Source organism: Peromyscus eremicus, chromosome 5 (genome assembly GCF_949786415.1).
Source record: "Peromyscus eremicus chromosome 5, PerEre_H2_v1, whole genome shotgun sequence".
Lineage (NCBI taxonomy): Eukaryota > Metazoa > Chordata > Mammalia > Rodentia > Cricetidae > Peromyscus > Peromyscus eremicus.
In genome coordinates this window covers 115,489,317-115,509,775 of record NC_081420.1, presented here as the reverse complement: position 1 = coordinate 115,509,775, position 20,459 = coordinate 115,489,317, and the positions used below count along the sequence as shown (strand labels likewise).

The 20,459-nt window shown below is 38.6% G+C and overlaps 2 pseudogenes; both read left to right on the top strand.

The window, feature by feature from the left end:
* Nucleotides 1-9,111: 9,111 nt before the first annotated feature.
* On the top strand, nt 9,112-9,482 carry LOC131911133 (dynein light chain Tctex-type 3-like; annotated as a pseudogene).
* Nucleotides 9,483-10,941: 1,459 nt separating this feature from the next.
* On the top strand, nt 10,942-11,312 carry LOC131911132 (protein S100-A11-like; annotated as a pseudogene).
* The last annotated feature ends 9,147 nt before the right edge of the window (nt 11,313-20,459 follow it).

Below are 20,459 nucleotides of genomic sequence, written 5' to 3'. Positions count from 1 at the left end.
TTGTTTCTCTCAGTGTCTGTGCTACTGGTGTTATATTTAGGAAGTAATCTCCGGGGACAATGTGTTTCAGACTACTTCCTACTTTCTATCAGGTTCACAGTAACTGGATTTATGTTGAGGTCTTTGATCCACTTGAACTTAAGTTTTGTGCACAGTGACAGATATGAATCTATTTGCAGCCTTCTACACGTTGACATCCAGTTATGCCAGCACCATTTGTTGAAGATGCTTTCTTTTTTCCATTGTACAGTTTTGGCTTCTTTGTCGAAAATTATATGTTCATAGGAGTGCAGATTAATGTTAGGGTCTTCAATTCAATTCCATTGGTCCACATGTCATTTTTTATGCCAGTACCAAGCTGTTTTTATTACTGTAGCTCTATAGTAGAGCTTGAAGTCAGGGATTGTAATGCCTCCAGAGGTTGTTTTATTGTACAGGATTCTTTTGCCTCTCCTTGGTTTTTTGTTTTTCCATATGAAGTTGAGTATTGTTCTTTCCAGGTCTGTGAAGAATTGTGTTGGGATTTTTATAGGGATTGCATTGAATCTGTAGATTGCTTGGTAAGATTGCCATTTTTACTATGTTAATCCTGCCTATCCATGAGCATGGGAGATCTTTCCATTTTCTGACAACTTCTTCAATTTCTTTTTTCAGGGACTTAAAGTTCTTGTCATATAGGTCCTTCGCTTGCTTAGTTAGAGTTACCCCAAGGTATTTTATATCATTTGTGGCTATCGTAAAGGGTGATATATCTCTAGTTTCCTTCTCAGCCTATTTGTCAATTGTGTATAGGAGGGCTACTGATTTTTTTGAGTTAATCTTGTATCCTACTACATTGTTGAAGGTGTTTATAAGCTGTATTAATTCCTTGGTTGAATATTTGGGGTCACTTATGTATACTATCATGTCATCTGCAAATAGTGAAAGCTTGACTTCTTCCTTTCCAATTTGTATCCCCTTGATCTCCTTATGTTGTCTTATTGCTCTGGCTAGAACTTCAAGTACTATATTGAATAAGTATGGGGAGAGCAAACAGCCTTGTCTTGTTCCTAATTTTAGTGGAATCACTTTGAGTTTCTCTCCATTTAATTTGATGTTGGCTGTTGGCTTGCTGTAAATTGCCTTTATTGTGTTTAGGTATGTTCCTTGTGTTCCTGATCTCTCCAAGACCTTTATCATGAAGGGGTGTTGGATTTTGTCAAATGCCTTTTCAGCATCTAGTGGGATGATCATGTGGTTTTTTTCTTTCAGTTTGTTTATATGGTGTATTACATTGACAGGCTTTCATATGTTGAATCACCCTTGCATCCTTGAGATGAAGCCTACTTGATCATGGTGGATAATTGTTTTGATGTGTTCTTGGAGTCTTTTTGCCAGTATTTTATTGAGTATTTTTGCATCAATATTCATGAGGGAGATTGGTCTGTAGTTCTCTATCTTTGTTGTATCCTTGTTTGGATTGGGAATCAGGGTAATTGTAGCCTCATAGAAGGAGTTTGGTAATGTTCCTTCTGTTTCTATTGTGTGGAACAATTTAGAGAGTATTGGTATTAACTCTTCTTTGAAGATCTGGTAGAATTCTGCACTGAAACCATGTGGTCCTGGGCTTTTTTTGGTTGAGAGACTTTTAATGACTGATTCTATTTCTTTAGGGGTTAATGGACTATTTAAATAGTTTATCTGGTCTTTATTTAACTTAGGTATGTGGTAACTATCCAATAAATTATCCATTTCTTTTAGATTTTCCAGTTTTGTGGAGTAGAGGTTTTTGAAGTATGACCTGATGATTCTCTGGATTTCCTCAATGTTAATTGTTATGTCTCCCTTTTCATTTCTGATTTTGCTAATTTGGATTCTCTCTCTCTCTCTCTCTCTCTCTCTCTCTCTCTCTCTCTCTCTCTCTCTCTCTCTCTGCCTTTTGGCTAGTTTGGATAAGGGCTTGTCTAACTTGTTGATTTTCTCAAAGAACCAACTCTTTATTTCATTAATTCTTTGTATTGTTCTCTTTGTTTCTATTTGATTGATTTCAGCTCTCAATTTGATTATTTTCTGGTGTCTATTCCTCCTGGGTGACTTTGCTTCTTGTTCTAGAGGTTTCAGGTGTGCTGTTAAGTCACTAGTGTGAGATTTCTCCAACTTCTTTATGTGGGCTTTTAGTGCTTTGAATTTTCCTCTTAGCACTGCTTTCATAGTGTCCCATAAGTTTGGGTATGTGGTATATTCATTTTCATTGCTCTCTAGGAAGTTTTTAATTTCTTTCTTTATTTCTTCCTTGACCCATTGGTGATTCAGTTGAGTGTTATTCAGTTTCTATGAGATTGTAGGCTTTCTATAGTTTTTGTTGTTGTTCAAATCTAAATTTAAACCACAGTGGTCTGATAGAACACAGGAGGTTATTCCAATTTTTTTGTATCTGTCGAGATTTGCTTTGTGGCCAAGTATGTGGTTGATTTTAGAAAAGGTTCCATGGAGAGCTGAGAAGAAGGTATATTCTTTTGTGTTAGGATGGAATGTTCTGTAGATATCTATTAAGTTCACTTGAGTCATACCATCAGTTAAGTCCTTTATTTCTGTTAAGTTTTGATTTGGCAGATCTGTCCAGTGGTGAGAATGGGGTGTTGAAGTCTCCCACTATTAATGTGTGGGGTTTTATATGTGATTTAAGCTTTAGTAATATTTCTTTTACATATGTGGGTGCCCTTGTGTTTGGGACATAAATGTTTAGAATTGAAACTTCATCTTGGTGGATCTTTCCTGTGATGAGTATGTAATGCCCTTCTTGATCTCTTTTGATTGATTTTCGTTTGAAGTCTATTTTGCTGGATATTAGGATGGCTACCCCAGCTTGCTTCTTAAGACCATTTGACTGGAAAGACTTTTCCCAGCCTTTTATTCTTAGGTAGTGTCTATCTTTGAATTTCAGGTGTGTTTCTTTTTTTCTTTTTCTTTTTCTTTTTTTTTTTTTTTTTTTTTTTGGTTTTTTGAGACAGGGTGAGGTGTGTTTCTTGTATGCAGCAGAAATATGGGTCCTGCTTTTGTATCCATTCTGTTAGCCTGTGTCTTTTTATAGGTGAATTAAGTCCATTGATATTAAGGGATATTAATGACCAGTGATTGTTCATTCCTGTTATCTTTTGGTGATAGTGTGTGTGTATTTCTCTTCTTTGGGGTTTACTGCTGTGGTGTTATCTATTGCCTGTATTTTCATGGGTGTATCTGACTTCCTTAGGTTGGAATTTTTCTTCTAGTGCTTTCTATATGGCTGGGTTTGTGGATAAGTATTGTTTAAATCTGGTTTTGTCTTGGAATGTCTTGTTCACTCCGTCTATGATGATTGAAAGTTTTGCTGGGTATATTTGTCTAGGCTGACATCCATGGTCTCTTAGTGTCTGCATTACATCTGTCCAGGTCCTTCTGGCTTTCAAATCTCCATTGAGAAATCAGGTGTTATTCTGATGGGTTTGCCTTTATAAGTCACTTGGCCTTTTTCCTTTGCTGCTCTTAATATTCTTTCTTTATTCTGTACATTTAGTTGTTTAATTATTATGTGGCGAGGGGACTTTTTTGGGGGGTCTAGTCCATTTGGTGTTCTATAGGCTTCTTGTATCTTCATAGGCATTTCCTTCTTTAAGTTGGAAAAGTTTTCTTCTATGATCTTGCTGAATATATTTTCTGTGCCTTTGAGTTGGTATTCTTCTCCTTCCTCTCTCCCTATTATTCTTAGGTTTGGTCTTTTCATGGCATCCCAGATTGCTTGGACATATTGTGTTATGACTTTTGTGTTGAGAAGAATTATTAATTAAAAAATAAATGTCTGACTACATTTCTAAATCTCCTAGTCACAGATTGTTTTCCCCACCTCATGTCTCTTCATCTAGCACTCGTGCAGGAAGACCTTGAGGGAGGGACTTTTCAAAACAGCTAAGCCTGGAATAATGCTGAAACACATCCTTCTTCAGATATGCCTCAAAATGTCACATGAAAAATAACAAATGGAAATTTTCTAGCTGCCCCTGTATCTTCTCCACCATGAAGACATTCCTGTTCCCAAATGCTTTTCATGCTATTTATTGCATGGGATAGAGAGGACTCTAAACAACTCCTATAGTGAAGGAATTGACAAAGGCATGTTACATAATGAAAAACAAATGAAGGAAGAAAGTAGATTAAACGTCTTCACCAGATTTAGAGCTACAAAATACGAAAACGTTATAATAAAGTGAATTTGATTAGTTTAAGGAAACAGTCCAGAAGTGACCCATACTGTTCAATTAAATGTCACTTTAAATTAGTCAGATAGATAAATTAGTAAATAAATTACTTTGGCAAAACTACCTGGTCATTTGGAAACATGCGTGTTGTCTTGTTACATCAGTCTTTCTGGTAAAATGGATTCTACCTCAAATTATCAAACATAAAGGTTAAATAAAATCATAATTTACCCAAAATAATGCATTAAAATAATTACAAAGAAAGATAATATAAAAAGCCCATAACCTTACACACCACCAAACTGCAATGTGTGTGTGTGTGTGTATGTGTGTGTGTGTGTGTGTGTGTGTGTGAGAGAGAGAGAGAGAGAGAGAGAGAGAGAGAGAGAGAGAGACTATGAAAAAATACCACACTTATGAAGAAATATACATAAGACTAGGGAGATATCTCAATCAGTAAAGAACTTATCACACAAATACATGAATAAGTGAGTTCAATCCCCAGAACCCAGATAAAAGGCAGATGTTGCTGCACACATTTGTTAACCCAGCACTTGGCAAAAGGATCCCTGGAGCTTTTGACCAGTCTATCTACCTAAATTGATAAGTTCCAGGTTCAGTGAGACACCCCGTCCCAAAAATAGTGGAACCAGGCATGGTGGTTTTAATTCTACTGATGGAGAATAAGACCACTACCACAGTTGAAAGCCAAACTTGAAGCAAGCTTTAATTAAATTCTGGCCTAGTAGGTGAGATCTGGTCAGGTCCATACACAGGTCCTTGGGAAATGGCCCAGAATCACAGTTTGCAGTGGCTTAAGGTGGAAAACCCATAGTTCATTTCATTTCCCACCAGATCCAATCAGGGACAAGCAAACATCCTGACGTACCTCCACATGTGATCAAGCACATCCAGTGCAATTGGGGCAAACAAACTTGTTTAGGGGAATGAAAAACTTGTGGCTTTTTATCTTTTTTTCTCGTTTTTTTTTTAATCAAGAATTTTTTTTCATTCATTTTACACACCAATCAAAGATCCCCCTCTTCCCTCCTCCCAACCCACCCCCCTCTCCCACCCACAAGAAGGTAAGGCCTCCCATGGGGAGGCACATCCAGTAGAGGCAGGTCCAAGCCCTTCCCCATGCCTGAAGACTGCACAAGGTTTCCCATCATAGGTATTGGGCTCCAAAAAGCCTGCTCATGCACCAGACATGGATTCTGATCCTACCGCCAGGGGGCCTCCCAAGCAGATCAAGTTGCACAACAGTCTCGCCGTGCAGAGTGCCTAGTCCAGTCCCATGTAGGCTCCACAGCCATTGATCCAACTTTCATGAGTTCCCTCTAGTTTGGTTTGGTCATCCCTGCATGTTTCCCCATCATGATCCTGATGCATTTGCTCATAGAATCCCTCTTCTCTCTCTTTGACTGGACTCCTGGAGCTCTGTCTGGTAATTGGATATAGATCACTGCCTCTGCTTCCATCAGTCATTGGAGAAAAGCTCTGTAATGACAGTTAGGGTATTCACTGGTCTGATCTCTGGGGCAAGCCAGTTCAGTTCAGGCATCCTCTCCACTATTGCTAGTAGCCCATGCTGGGTTCATCCTTGGAGATTCCTGGCAACTTCCCTAGCACCAGGTTTCTCTCTATCCCCCAGACTCAGAAGGACAAACACAGTATGTACTCATAAGTGGATACTAGAGGTAAAGCAAAGGGTAATCAGGCAACAACCCACAACTCCAGAGAAGCCAACTAACAGGGAAGACCCAAAGAGGAACATATGGACCACCCTGGGAAGGGGAAATAGATGAGATTTCCAGGAGTAAACTGGGGATGAGGGGGGCAATGGAGGGTAGAGGATAGAGGATGAGAATGTAAAAGAATGGGATGGTTGAGCTGGAACAGGGTGGGGAGGGGAAAGCAATGAAAGAGATACCATGATAGAGAGAGAGAGAGACACCATAGAGATAGACAGAAACCCGGTGCTTTTTGTCTTTCATAAACATTGGCCCCCAACATTTCAGGAACTATCTATCTGTCCTCACACAAGGGGCTCGCAGATCACAGGCATTTTTGTTTCATGGATCTCTTAGGTATAGTAATTTAAACTTAATGTAACTTTGGCTCTCACAGTGGCACATGTCTTTAATTCCAGCACTCAGGAGGCAGAGGTAGGCAAATCTCTGTGAGTCCAAGGCTATCTGGACTACATACTTAGTTCCAGGCCAGCTAAGACAATATAGTAAGACTTTAATCTCAAAAAATAAATGAATGGGGCAGAAAGTGATTTCAGAAGGCACCAAGTATTAACTTCTGACCTCTATGTGCACTTGTACATATATGTACATGCAGAGAGAAGCACAAATATAATTTGCATATGTGTAAAATGTCTAAATTCAATCAAATTTAAATAAATAAAACTTGAAATTGACAGATAGTTCTTAGTTCAGTGATATTTGGCCAGCACTGAACATAGGGAAAGTTACCCCGGTTTGTTGGTGTATGTAAACTGAAACTGTTCTTCTGAAGGACAAAGTGACATTACTTTCAATTTTTCTAAGTGAAAAACTAGTAGCCAAATTCTATTTCTGAGAACTGCTCATATCCATATGTATTTGTATCTATGTTTGCAAGAATATAATGATGGGGGCTGGAAAACAGTTCTCAGCTCTTTCAGAGGACCCAAGTTTAGTTCCTAGTGCCCACATCAAGCAGCCCATAACTACCTGTAGCTCAAATCCCAGAAGAACCAACACTCTCTTCTGACCACAGAATCCAGCATTTACACGGACATACCCACATTCAAATACACATGCATATAATTCTTAAAAATAAATCTTAAAAACCATATATGACTATAAGTGTTTATTGCAAAAGTGATTATAAAAAAGAGACAAAAATGGTTTGGACATAATCTAAATATCGACCTACACAGAAATATTCATACACAAATTTATTTGGAGATAGAAATATAGATAGAAGTGTTATTCTTAAAAATATATCTTGGAAATTTATCACTTGCAATGAATATAGATCTATGTTACTAATTTTATTAGTTATATAAGCCATGCCTCATCTTTCTGATACTTTTCTTTAGGCTTGTATTCCTTTAAAATATCTCACAATGCTATATTCACACTCCTTTATTACAAGCCAAATCTGTTATTAATGCTTCATCCCACTTCACTTGACACTCAATGCCTCCTTCCTATCCTTGGGTAACTTCACCAAAGAGGTCACAAACTTAGTCAATGACAGCCCAGTCTTCATCCCATTCATCACTCATTACTCCTATGATTCTAACAAAACAGATCCAATTAAGACCATCTGTACAATTTGTATCCATAAATACAATGACAGTGTTTCCTCCAACCAGTGGCCTCTCTTGCCCTGCCTGACACTTAGTAGGTCTTATTGTTCTTTTTCTCTTTTGGGAGCCTGTCACCCAGCTCCCAAATAAATAACACACTGAGGCTTATTCTTACTTATGAAGGTCCAGCCTTAGCTTGACTTAGTTTCTTGCCAGCTTTCCTTAACTTAAATAATCCTGTCTATCTTTTGTCTCTGGGCTTTTCCTGTTCTCTTACTTCTGTATCTTACTCTTACTCCATGGCTAGCTGTGTAGCTGGGTGGCTGACCCCGGAGATCTCCTCCTTCTCTGGCTCCTAGATCTTAGATCTCCTTCCTCCCAGATTTCTCCCCCTATTTATTCTGTCTGCCTGCCAGCCCCACCTATCCTTTCTCCTGCCTTGCTATTGCCCAGTTCTTTATTAGACTATCAGGTGTTTTACACAGGCTCAGTAACCCAGCTTCACAGAGTTAAACAAATGCAACATAAACAAAAGTAACATACCTTAAAATAATATCCATTTATTTTCTGCCTTCTACCTGTTCATTAAGTCTTAGATTTCCTCAAATCTCAATCTAAACTATCTCTTATCTTGACTCTCTTCCTTGACCAAAATACACCAATGTGTCATAACTTCTTTTATATCCAGTGAAGATATCTACTCTGAATTCCAGGCTCACACATCCAGCTGCCAATTTTACCAGCATATCTACTTTATTTGTTATTTTTTTCTTTTGGAAAGAACTTTTAATAATTTCTTTTAAAAAGTAACTCAAACTCAGCATGTCAAAAATTAGCATAAGACTTTCCCTGCCAAAATCTTAAGTTTCTTTTTGCCTGTGTTACTATACTTCATCCAACCACAAAAGCATGACGTGTCAGAAGCATCTTTAATAATTTCCTATCTTCCTGACTCAATCACAAAAGCCATGGCTATTTAAACTCTTCAGTATCTCTTGGCATATTTCCACTCCTTCCCATTTCTACAGCCACCAAATGCCTTGATACTCTGATCAGTCATGAGGACAAGAACTTCCTAAATGTCCTACCCACTGCTATTCTGACCACCCTCTCCAACCCAGTCCTCCCCAACAGAACTGTTCAACATGAAACACCCATCTTGTTGAACATTACTAGTAGACACATCAATGGTTCTTTTGAAATGAAGACAGAGTATCTAACTCATATTTCCTGTATTCTAGCTTCTCTCCTCTAACTCCTTCATTTTTCCATGTCCTTTCTCACCAGGAGTCTTCGAACAAACTACTCTTCTGTTGAAAACAAACTTCCCTCCTTTCCTAGCTTAATTAAAGACTGTTTATCATGTCTACCATCCCTGACAATACCAAAATTGCCTATTATAATAATGACAACTTTTACCTCTCTGTCACAGTTACAATTTTACATTGATTTGTGTAATTGTTTTATCAACATCTATCTTCTTTAGAATATATTACAGGGCCGTGTATAATATCATTCAATGTAATACCAGCACAAAGAATATTTCTTGACACATAGTAAGCACTTTTAAAAAATTCTGTGGCCAAAGGCACCATGGAAGAGTACCACCAGCCCTGTGATGAGGTCAACTTCAATGCTGATGAAACACATGATATAGTCAAAGAGTATGTTAATAGAGACTTAGATGAGAATTACAGTCAGAGAATACCATCAACTAGAGGACTGCAAACAGTGGAAAAATTGGGTTAATTTGGGAAAAGCTTTTAAATACAATGTGACTTGTACAGTGCTCTACAAGAGTGCATGTGGCCAGCTCATGTTTTGGTAATAATACATCTGATGGAACCTGTACTATAAGATGGAAGAACCATACTATGAATTGCATCATTAATGTTTTTGAAATCACAAATTGTCCTGTAACCAACAAAATATGTTGGACTAAAGCTATTAACTTATGTTTGTGAGTGTATTCTTTCTAAAAAAGAGTAATATTACTTTTTAATGTACTAGATGACAAGTGTGCAATGTGCTTCAAAACTATCAACAAAAAATGAGTATTGTAAGCAAAAGTCTAATGACTAGAAAATTGTTAGATTATGTCATATTATATAAAGCACCACTTAAAGATGTAAATGTTAGCCCAAAGTTATAAAGAAATATGAACTAACATAAGAAAAGAATCTTATACAAGCCTTTCACTAGCATTATATACCCATGGGGGAATCTATTTAGATAATGACATTATCTTTAAACTGGAAAACCTAACAGAGATAAATATGTGCACAATAGTCTGCAAGGATAAATGCAGAGAAAATTGTATGAATTAGCTAATATCTTCCCAGTTTATTTTCATCTCTTCCCTTCATTGAACTGTATATAATGTTTAATGGACAGTAATTTTGACCTGCCCCCCTCCCTGTTGTAGTAGCAACAATGACTAGTCTGTTTAGTTTTCCTGAGAACTGGTAAATCCATTTTTTAAAAGTCTTATTTCTTACATTTACACTTGAAGTCAAATTAAATCTGATAACCCAGATTTCCTCATTGAGTATTAGATAAACATGTGATCAAGAGTATATGGTTCAGATAACAGCCTCACAGTCTACTCATTCCATGAGGAACATGTATCTGCTGAGTATGTGGTCTGCATACTTCCCTGCCAGGCACAGCAGCTCTCCACATGCTGTTCAAGTGTTCGATTTCTTTTGATAGCTGTTCACTTGGGAAACTGTGTTTGAAGAAGAATAAGTTAAAGGAAAATAGTCTGGGCCTCCACAGAAAACTAACCAAAAGGAAAGCACTTATTGGTAACAGAATTATAGATGTAAGTTTTTGAGTTGCTTCTGACAAAGTGAAACACATAAGCAACTCTTACTTAAAGGCCTTATTAGCAGTATTAGCTCTACAAGTAATAACTTCTATCATTGCTTTAGTTACAATTTTGTGTGAATAACTTAAAATGCTTTTGTGGAGTTGAGACTGAGTGGAGTAAAATATACACTAAAAGTGAACAATCAGTAGCAGGTATCTGATATCTCAGGGCTAATGAAGTATAGCTAAATTTATTAAGAAAATCAAAGAAAAAATTAGGGTACAAAGCTGGCTACCAAATGCAAAGTCAGTCTGCCATTTAACTTTGAAAATTATATCAATTTTGCATATCATCACTGACACCCAATCCATGTGAGAACTGGAAGCATGATTCACTGAATTTGTTGGGAAAAGGAAAGCTCACTATTAATGGAAACAATTTTAAGACAGATTCTTGAAAAAGCACCACGTACACAGTTAATATTTGCCAAATAATGAGTTGAATGAAGTGATCTGTAGCATTGGCACATTAGAAATTCTTTGTTAGCCACTCTTGTCCCTACTGCCATCAGCCACAGTCTCAGCTGGGCCTCACTCCTCACCAACTTGGCAAAAATGTCCAGGCCTACAGAGACTGAATGATACATCAAGTCCCTCACTGCTGTTTCCAAAAGTACAGTGGGAAGGATAGGAACAACTACTCACTCTCCAAAACCGAGTTCCTCAGCTTCATGAGCATAGAGATGGCTGACATCACAAAGATCCAGGATTCTGGTGTCCTTGACCACATGATGAAGAGACTGGATCTCAACAATGATGAGCAAGTAGATTTCTAAGAGTTTCTCAACCTTACTGGTGGCTTAGCTATAGCATGCTGTCAGTCCTTCCTCAAAAGGCTTCCCAGAGCACATCTACCCTCCCATTTCCTTCCCAGCCACCAAGTCATCACAAGGCACCTCCTCCCCTATCCACACCAGCACTGAACCAACCACACCCACCACAACATGCAGCCTACTCCTGCCAGCAGAAATAAAAGTGGCATTTTTTTAATGTAAGAAAGGGAGCGAGATCCTTTGGCATTACTTTTATGTGGCTTTATGCTGCTGGCTCTTGTGCCTCTGGAGATTATAACAGTGACCAAACTATCTGTGCAGTTAAGGCTGGTTTTTGATGATTGTTTTTGAAGCCTCATTTTAAAATAAACAAATCATGCCTCCTGAGCGTGCTACCTGATGTTCTGGTTAAAGATCATCTCCCCTTGCTATAAAACAAAAAGTTGTATAGAGCTGGGGACATTGCTCAGTCAGTAAAATGTCATGCAAGCATGTGAATCTGCATTTGAGCCCCAGATGCCCCATGAAAAGGCTGTGGTGTGCACTTGTCTCCTAGTGCTGCTCATGGGAGATCCTATCTAAAATTTAGAAGGTGAGCAGCCCTAAAGAATGACACCTGAGATTACACTTTGGCCTCCACAGTATGTACAAAAGCACACACACACACACACACACACACACACACACACACAGAGAGAGAGAGAGAGAGAGAGAGAGAGAGAGAGAGAGAGAGAGAGAAATGTTCAGATATATGTTTGTCTAATAAATACGGAAATCAGTCCTCCACAGTAAGGCAATATTTGATGTAACTTTGATACTTGGAGAAAGAAGAAAATTCATAGGGATACTAAGATTTTTCTGGATATGAGGGGCAATGTTTATGGACTAGTCAAAGGTTTCTTGACTATTTCAAGAATGAATGTCTAGAACAGGAGTAGAGCCAGTAATTGACAAATGGATATTTGGGGAGACTAAATATCAAAGGTGATATTAACATCTCATCTACCAACCTGATGTTCATCAGGTCCCAGAGAAACTGGGACGTTTCACTAAGGACCTATGGCTCCTCCCAGCACTTCTTACACTGCCCCCTACTCTAAACCTCTCCAGCAGCAGCATGGTTCCTGTATAACCCTGACACCGTAGCCATGCACTATCTCTCTCTTGGCCTCTAAGTCCACAGCTCCTCTCTTTGCCTGCCTGCCTCTCTCCTCTCTTTCTTCTCCTCCTCTCTTGCTCTCCCTGACCTCTCTCTCTGGACACTTCCAGATGCCTCTGGCTGTTCTCTCAACTCATACCTACAACAAAACCCTTCTCAACTATACCTGGAGAATTCCTGTCCTCATTTTCATTTTATGATTTTAGGAGTAATTACTCCTGGCTGCTTCATAGATAACTCCAGCTTTAAGCCACTGTTTCTAAGAGATTTGATTACAGTGTACCTATCTCTGAATCCTGATTTGCAAAGTTCTTCTTAATTCAGCAGATCTTCATTTCACCTTTCCTCAACTTCCTTCTCACAACCTTCCAGGTGATTTTCCATTTCTACCTTCATTCCACTGCGTCCTTGGAATGTAAGAGCCACTCAGAATGTCTTGCCTCTCATGTTCTCAATTCTGCCAACCCACAGGCAGAGCACTGAGGACCATTGAGTATGTTGATATTTTATTTGTACTGAAATGTGATTTTAATTGTATGTTAATAAATAAAGTTGCCCAGGGGTCAGAGCTATTAGAGCCATAGCAAAAGCTGGGCGGTGGTGGTGCACGTCTTTAATCCCAGCACTTGGTAGGCAGAGCTAGGTAGATCTCTGTGTGTTCAAGGATATAGCCAGCATTGGAGACACATGCCTTTAATCTCAATACCAACCATAGAAGACCTGGAGGTCTGTACAGAAAGGCAGTGACGAGGCAGTCACGTGGTTGGGTTTACAACCAATGAGAAGGCAGAACAGAAAGTCTATATAAAGACAAATGACAGGAAGTAGGTCTCTTTTGGAGAGGTCCCTTGGCTGAAGAGGCTAGCTGCAGCAGGTGGGTAAGGCTCTTAGCTCTGATCTCTTGGCTTTCTTCTTTGCATTGGTTCTGTGTTTCTTATTTAATAAGATGATTGGTTACAAATACATTTGGCACCCAATATGACAAGAATCCATTAAAAACTGCTTGGCTTGGCAGCAGGTCCGGTTTCAGGCCTGAGTGGCCCGGCTCCCTAGCTCAGGCCCAGGTCAGCTTGGCCTCAGGCGGGACTGACTGTAGCTCCAAGCGGTTGCATGCAGCTGGAGCTACTGGCTTAAAGCTGGTGCTACAAACAACTCAGGCCTGCCCTGCCGAACAGGGCCCCTGCCTGTAAAGCCAATGCATGTGGTCAGAGCTTAAGGAAGCCAGAGCCAAGGCTTGACTCGACTCAAGTGGGAACATGTGGCTGGATTTAAGCTCTTAGCCAGAACTTGTGGCTATGCTTTCTCTCTCTCCCTCTCTCTCTCTCTCTCTCTCTCCCTCTCTCTCTCTCTCTCTCTGGATTCATACCTTGGACACTAGGTGGCTGTTTTGAAATTCCCTCAGATTTCTACTGTTCTACGCAGACTTGATAAGTCAAATAAGATATCAAATATTTTAAAGGAAACTATTTAAAAGAGAATTTTTTCCACATTAAAAAAAATGGGTTTTATGTGTACATTGGAAGAAAATTGGGGTTTGTTTGAAATGTTAGGCAGTCTGACGATGGAACAACTATATGAGAAGATTAATATTGATCAAATTATGTAGTTTATTACTTTTCTTATCCTCATTATACTATTCAAAAAGATAGTCAATTTAAGTGCCAGGATAACAGTTTTAGAAAAACCTGTTAAACCTGTAAAAATGAATTATAGAGAAATTCAAATTCAGACAGAAGAAATTAACAGTGAAGTTGTTTCAAAATTGGATCATAAGATTACAGAAAGAAAGCCTGTTTTCACACAATCACCCTTAATTTATCCGGTAGCTGTAGAGCAGCTACCTGGTGAAGAGAATAGACAAACTACTTGGATTCCAACTGAAATGTTAGACTTATGAAGATTTAAGGAGGCAATAGCATCTTATGGCATGCATTCCTATGGTGGTATTTTATTTGTACTGAAATGTGATTTTAATTGTATGTTAATAAATAAAGTTGCCCAGGGGTCAGAGCTATTAGAGCCATAGCAAAAGCTGGGCGGTGGTGGTGCACGCCTTTAATCCCAGCACTTGGTAGGCAGAGCTAGGTAGATCTCTGTGTGTTCAAGGATATAGCCAGCATTGGAGACACACACTCCAATGTGTGTCTGGAGATCTGTATAGACAGGCAGTGACGAGGCAGTCACGTGGTTGGGTTTACAACCAATGAGAAGGCAGAACAGAAAGTCTGTATAAAGACAAACAGACAGGAAGTAGGTCTCTTTCAGAGAGGTCTCTTGGCTGAAGAGGCTAGCTGCAGCAGGCAGGTAAGGCTCTTAGCTCTGATCTCCTGGCTTTCTTCTTTGCATTGGTTCTGTGCTTCTTATTTAATAAGACAGTTGGTTACATCTACATTTGGCACCCAATGTGGGGCAAGAGTTTCCACCTAAAACCTGAGAGAAAAGAATCAAAAATGGAGCTAAAAACAGTTCCTAGTTGTCTCTTTCAAGTTAGTGGCAGCCTGCATGTTTGAACTACTATGGCAGGTTCCTGACGTGTGAGCTCGACCTGCAGTATGGCAGGAATGAGGCCTCTGCAAGTGGCACATTAAGCTGCGTGGTGGATTTAGCCTTTGCTGGTACAAAACAAAAAGAGGTTTCTGAACTACACGCTGCTTGGATAAAAGCATAGACCCAAGATGGCTCCCAGAGCTGGTGGTAAACGTACCACTGCCATGTTGGGAAGCTGAAGTGGGTGGAGACAGCAGCCACAGTGCCATTTCAGTCTGAGAATGCTGCAGTTTAGAGCAGTAGGCTCAAGGTAATATAAAAAACATGCCACATAAAGATGGCTACCACACTGAGAATCTGGATTATGTTCTCTTTGATATTCATAACTGAAGAAAAACATTTGATTGCAAAAACTGTTGAGTTATGCCAAAAGGTATATTTTAAAGGTACCTTGACTTCAAAATTTGGATGTAAGGATATGTTGCTTTGGAAAGGAGACTCTGCTTTTGTTCCCACAGAAAGCCAGAGGCTATGGATTTGTTCCGGATTCAGATACATCAGGTTTGACCAGCCAAGACCCCCTGAAAGATCTCCAATGACACCATGGCCCAGATGATCCAACAACCAGAATGGTTTGAAGGCAACTGGCTCAGACAATACAGCCTCATGGACTATTCCATAATCCTGAAATTTTCTTTGTGCCCCCATAAGATACAGCACCCCCCTCCAGCAGGAAGTAGTAAGAGAAGCTATGCCCAAATTCCCAAATTATATGTAATTTTACTATGTTAAGGTTAAAACCTTCCTTTTTGAAAAAGAAAAAAAGAAAAGGGAAGTGCTGTGGATATCATTCTGTATAAATAAAACACTGATTGGCCAGTGGCCAGGCAGGAAGTATAGGCGGGACAAGGAGAGAGGAGAAATCTGGGAAGCAGAAGGCTGAAGGAGACACTGCCAGCCACCACCATGACAAGCAGTATGTTTTTTAGCAAGAAGCCTGCCATGGCCATACAGTTTGTAACCAATATAAGTCTCCGTGTTTACTTGATTGAGTCTGAGTGGCTGTGGAACTGGCAGGTGATAGAGATTTGTCCTGACTGTGGGCAAGGCAGGAAAACTCTAGCTACAAATGGTGCCCATTTTAGTTTTGTTAGGTAATATTATTTCCTTCTAGACTGCAAAATGCTCTATTAACCTTGAATTTTCTCAATGCCAATGAGAAAAGAACAACAGCTGCAGAGAGACATTAGATAATAGAAAAAACTACAAAATTAAATCAGCCTATATACTTTAAGGATGTGCTGACCTCAGAATGGAAGTCAGGATATGTGTTACATTGGGGACGAGGTTTTGCTTTTGTTTTTACAGGAGAAGATAAGCTGTGGGTACCATCAAAATTGATAAAGGTTCGATTTGAACAAGGGAGACCTCTTAATTAGAGGAGGTGATAGTTCATCAACCAGCATGAACATCCAATTTAAACTAACTTATACCAGTAACACATGCCTTTTCATTTAATCAGATAATAACTTGCCAAAAAGGAACATCCCCAAAATTAGTCTTGGGGAAAGGTTTTTGTTTTTGTCTTTTAGGAGAATGAAGATTAAGGAATCTGAAGAACACTGGACAAATTAGACAACTGAAGAAAAGGGACAAATCATCTATCCCAGGAAACAGAGTGAAATGGTGTATGGGTATATCACCTAAAAAATTTTATGTCTTCCTAAATGTTTGTTTCTGCTTTTCTCTAAAGATTTAACACTATTGGTCTTCTAATAGTCCCAGTTCAATTAAAATATAAAGCTGACTTTGGAGTTGGAGAATGGCTCTCTCCTTCTTTAAACTCAAGCATGTTGTTAAAAGGAAAATGAAAACTCCCTGTATCATGTAAGAAGAAAAGAGCCATCTTCTGCTATGGGACAGGAGAAAAACCAAATTAATTAAGTGACTATTCTATTACTAATCTCAACTCTTTGATTCTATTCTGATTCTTTAAACTTTTCTTAAAGTATGAATTTTATATCAAAATTTACAAGATTAATATATATAGATATATATACATTTTAAACTTTGTTAAGATATGAATGGTCATATAGAGTACTAACTAATTCTAGAAAGAAAAAAGGCTTCAATTAGCTGCATATATATGTCTTTGTGTTTGAGTCTCTTATCAGTTTTCTGCAGGAATTCACGGCCAGGCCTAACATCAACTGAAGTCTCCAGGAAGAAGATGGGGCCCCACAACAACAACAATTCCACGTGGACAATAATAATATCATTAAGCTGACAAACATCATCTACAGATCAGCTTTGGACTACAAAGTGCTCAGAGCAATTTTGAGAGCTAGCTGAGATGATCCAGTCTCAAAGACTACTTGAATAAGGACTTGAGATAAACCCTGAACTTTGGCATTATACACAGACTGGATAATGAAGGATATAGTTACCTTTCCTAGAATTTGACAATTAACCTAAAATTTTTCTTTCAGGATAAAGATACCTTCATCCATACCCAGCAGGAAGCAATTTTAAGAATATGACGCCCACATTCCCAAAGAGGTGGTGTGGGGCAGGTGGGTTTTTTTTTGTCTTTCTGTGGGTTTTGGATCTGGAATAATTTTCATTGATTAGGGGGGTTGGTTACAAGTTGTTGTCAAGGGTTAGGAAAAGGGCTAAGCAAAGGAGATTAGATTTAAGGTTCTTGTTAAAAAAAACAAAGAAAAGAAAAAGAAAAAGACAATTACTAGTTTTAAATACTTTACATTGGATTGGATTGTTTTATATTGTATACAAATTATATATATTGAAATTGATATTGTTAGAAAAATGCTATATGTATATTTCTAATTGTACTTATATCGTTTATTTAACAATGTAATGCAATTTTCTGATCCTTGAATATTATTATTACCAACTATTAGGATATAAAGAAATGAAAGTTAGTAGACATTATGATAAAACTTGTAGTCATACTAGGTATGTTTTAAAAACTGAGCAGATATTTTAAATAGACAGATCATCTTCAAACCCTTCAGAGATCTACAGAATATGGCATTTAAAATGTTTTAATAACTTAAAAAATTTTTCTTTTTTGTTATGACTATGAGACATGTCGGCTCCTGGCAGAACCAATCTACTTCAGAAAAAATATGTAGTTTCATTGAAGAAACTACATATGGGGTTAACTTTCATTGTGGCAAAAGTTAGCCACTGGACAACAAAGTATCCTCGAATCAACTGTTGACAAACAGGACAGACAGGACATGAAACAAAGGACTACTGATTCTTGCCAAAACGAGTGTGGTTATGGCTTTATCAAAAGGCATCTTCTGAGGCCAGGACAATATGGCACCATCCCTGAAGTGGCCTTCGCAATCTGGAAAAGGTACAGTGCCCTTTTCTTTGAAGGCAGCTGAACAGGCAGTGGGTCAATGGCTTCTGATGTGCAATGGAACAGCAGCTGAAACAGTTATTCTTGAAGAGTAACTAAGCTCACGCCTCTCAATAGTAGACTGGCATTTAATAGAGGGATGTGAAGAAGAATGGGATGCTGAGATGAAGCCACATATACACAGCCAAGAAGAATGGACAGCTGAATTAAAAAAAACATCAACAATTTCCAGAATTTAAAATCCTGAATCATGACAGGACACTAGTGGAATTCGGATGTTTCTGGTACATGGACTGCTCTCACCCAATGTGAGGTTGAACTGTTGACCTTGTGTACATCCTACTTCTCAAATGAGTCTGTCAGATACGCTAAGCCTATAGGCTGAAGATGATGCCCCAACACTGTGGAGAAACCTCAGGTGACTGTCCAGGCAGCTGGCTGTTCTGTCAACTCACAAATTTTTTGGAAGTTGCTTGCCTGCACTTCCTGTTTTTATTTTTGTTAGGTAATATTATTTTCCTTCTTGGATCTCTGAGGGAGTTAAAGATTAGTTAGTTATAGTTGAAGATTTGTTAGTTATAGTTGAAGATTAATTAGGATAGAAAGTGAATTAGGTACATTTTGGACTTACCAAAATAGGATAGATAATGGAATTATTTTCTCTGAATTTGTCAAATACAAATGGATTAGATATTGTTCCATTGTTTAGGTATTTATTACTTGTATATATTGTATATAGTTATTGTACTTTTGTATATAGTTTTTCTTATGTTAGTTATAACCTTTTTCTTTTTATTAAAATAGAAAAGGGGAAATATGTTGATATTTTATTTGTACTGAAATGTGATTTTAATTGTATGTTAATAAATAAAGTTGCCCAGGGGTCAGAGCTATTAGAGCCATAACAAAAGCTGGGCGGTGGTGGAGCACACCTTTAATTCCAGCACTTGGTAGGCAGAGCTAGGTGGATCTCTGTGTGTTCAGGGATACAGCCAACATTGGAGACACATGCCTTTAATCTCAATACCAACCATAGGAGACCTGGAGGTCTGTACAGACAGGCAGTGACGAGGCAGTCACGTGGTTGGGTTTACAACCAATGAGAAGGCAGAACAGAAAGTCTATATAAAGACAAACCAACAGGAAGTAGGTCTCTTTCAGAAAGGTCTCTTGGCTGAAGAGGCTAGCTGCAGCAGGCGGGTAAGGCTCTTAGCTCTGATCTCCTGGCTTTCTTCTTTGTATTGGTTCTGTTTCTTATTTAATAAGATGGTTGGTTACATCTACAATTCAGTGCAGATGTAATTCTAAATGGTCTTATTAAATAAGAAACACAGAACCAAATAAAGAGTTAAAAGCCCAAAGACTGAGCAGTAGCCAAAAGCTAAGACCACCTTATCTTACCACTTGCTGTTGTCTTTCCCCTGAGAGAGAGACCTTCTTCCTGTGTCCTGTCTTTTTATTGCCTTTCTGTTCTGCATTCTCATTGGCTGTAAACCCATGTAGGATCTATAGCATAGGAAGAAAAAGGAAGTTGTGTCTAGGTTAAGGAATAATAACAAGAATAGAGAGAAATAATTTAGCGATCAGAGCATCAGGTCTAATCCTCATGGGAGGTGATATACAAAACAGTTGGCTTGATGTGGAGAGGAGGTAAAGCCCAGGCCAAGGCATAGTGCAGAGACTCAGTAATTATCAGCTGGGTTTATAAGAGCTTCTCTGAGTCCCCAGAACTTTAAAACTAGTGGAAGCTAAGACTCAGTTCTAATCCTCATTGCATGATGCTGAACCTGCTGATAAACATCCTGCCCAGCACATCTATAAGATGAGGGGCAATCTTAGGGTAACATCTGGGGACTCTGGACAGATATATCTACAAGGGCTAGAATATAGAAAAGGATACAACTTTCAGGCACTAATAGCTCAGGGTGAGGTGTGTGGTTGGATGTGTCTATATTCTGAAGGGTTTTGAAAAGCAGGCCAAGCACATGGGAACTAACTCATGTTTAAGAGGTTACTGTATTTTAATCTGAAAGCCAATTTGGTACTGTGGTGATATTATAGAAGTGATGTCCAACAGAATTCAAGTTTTACTCCACTATTTCATTTTCTATTATTCACTTAAATATAAAAGTGACTGTCTTCATCTCCGTGTCTATGGACCATGCATTCTCACCACCCTATTCACACTTGCTTCACATTTCTTCAGAAGCTTAGCACAGAGTGCTCTATCATCTAACTCAGAAAAGAAGAAAAGGAAAAA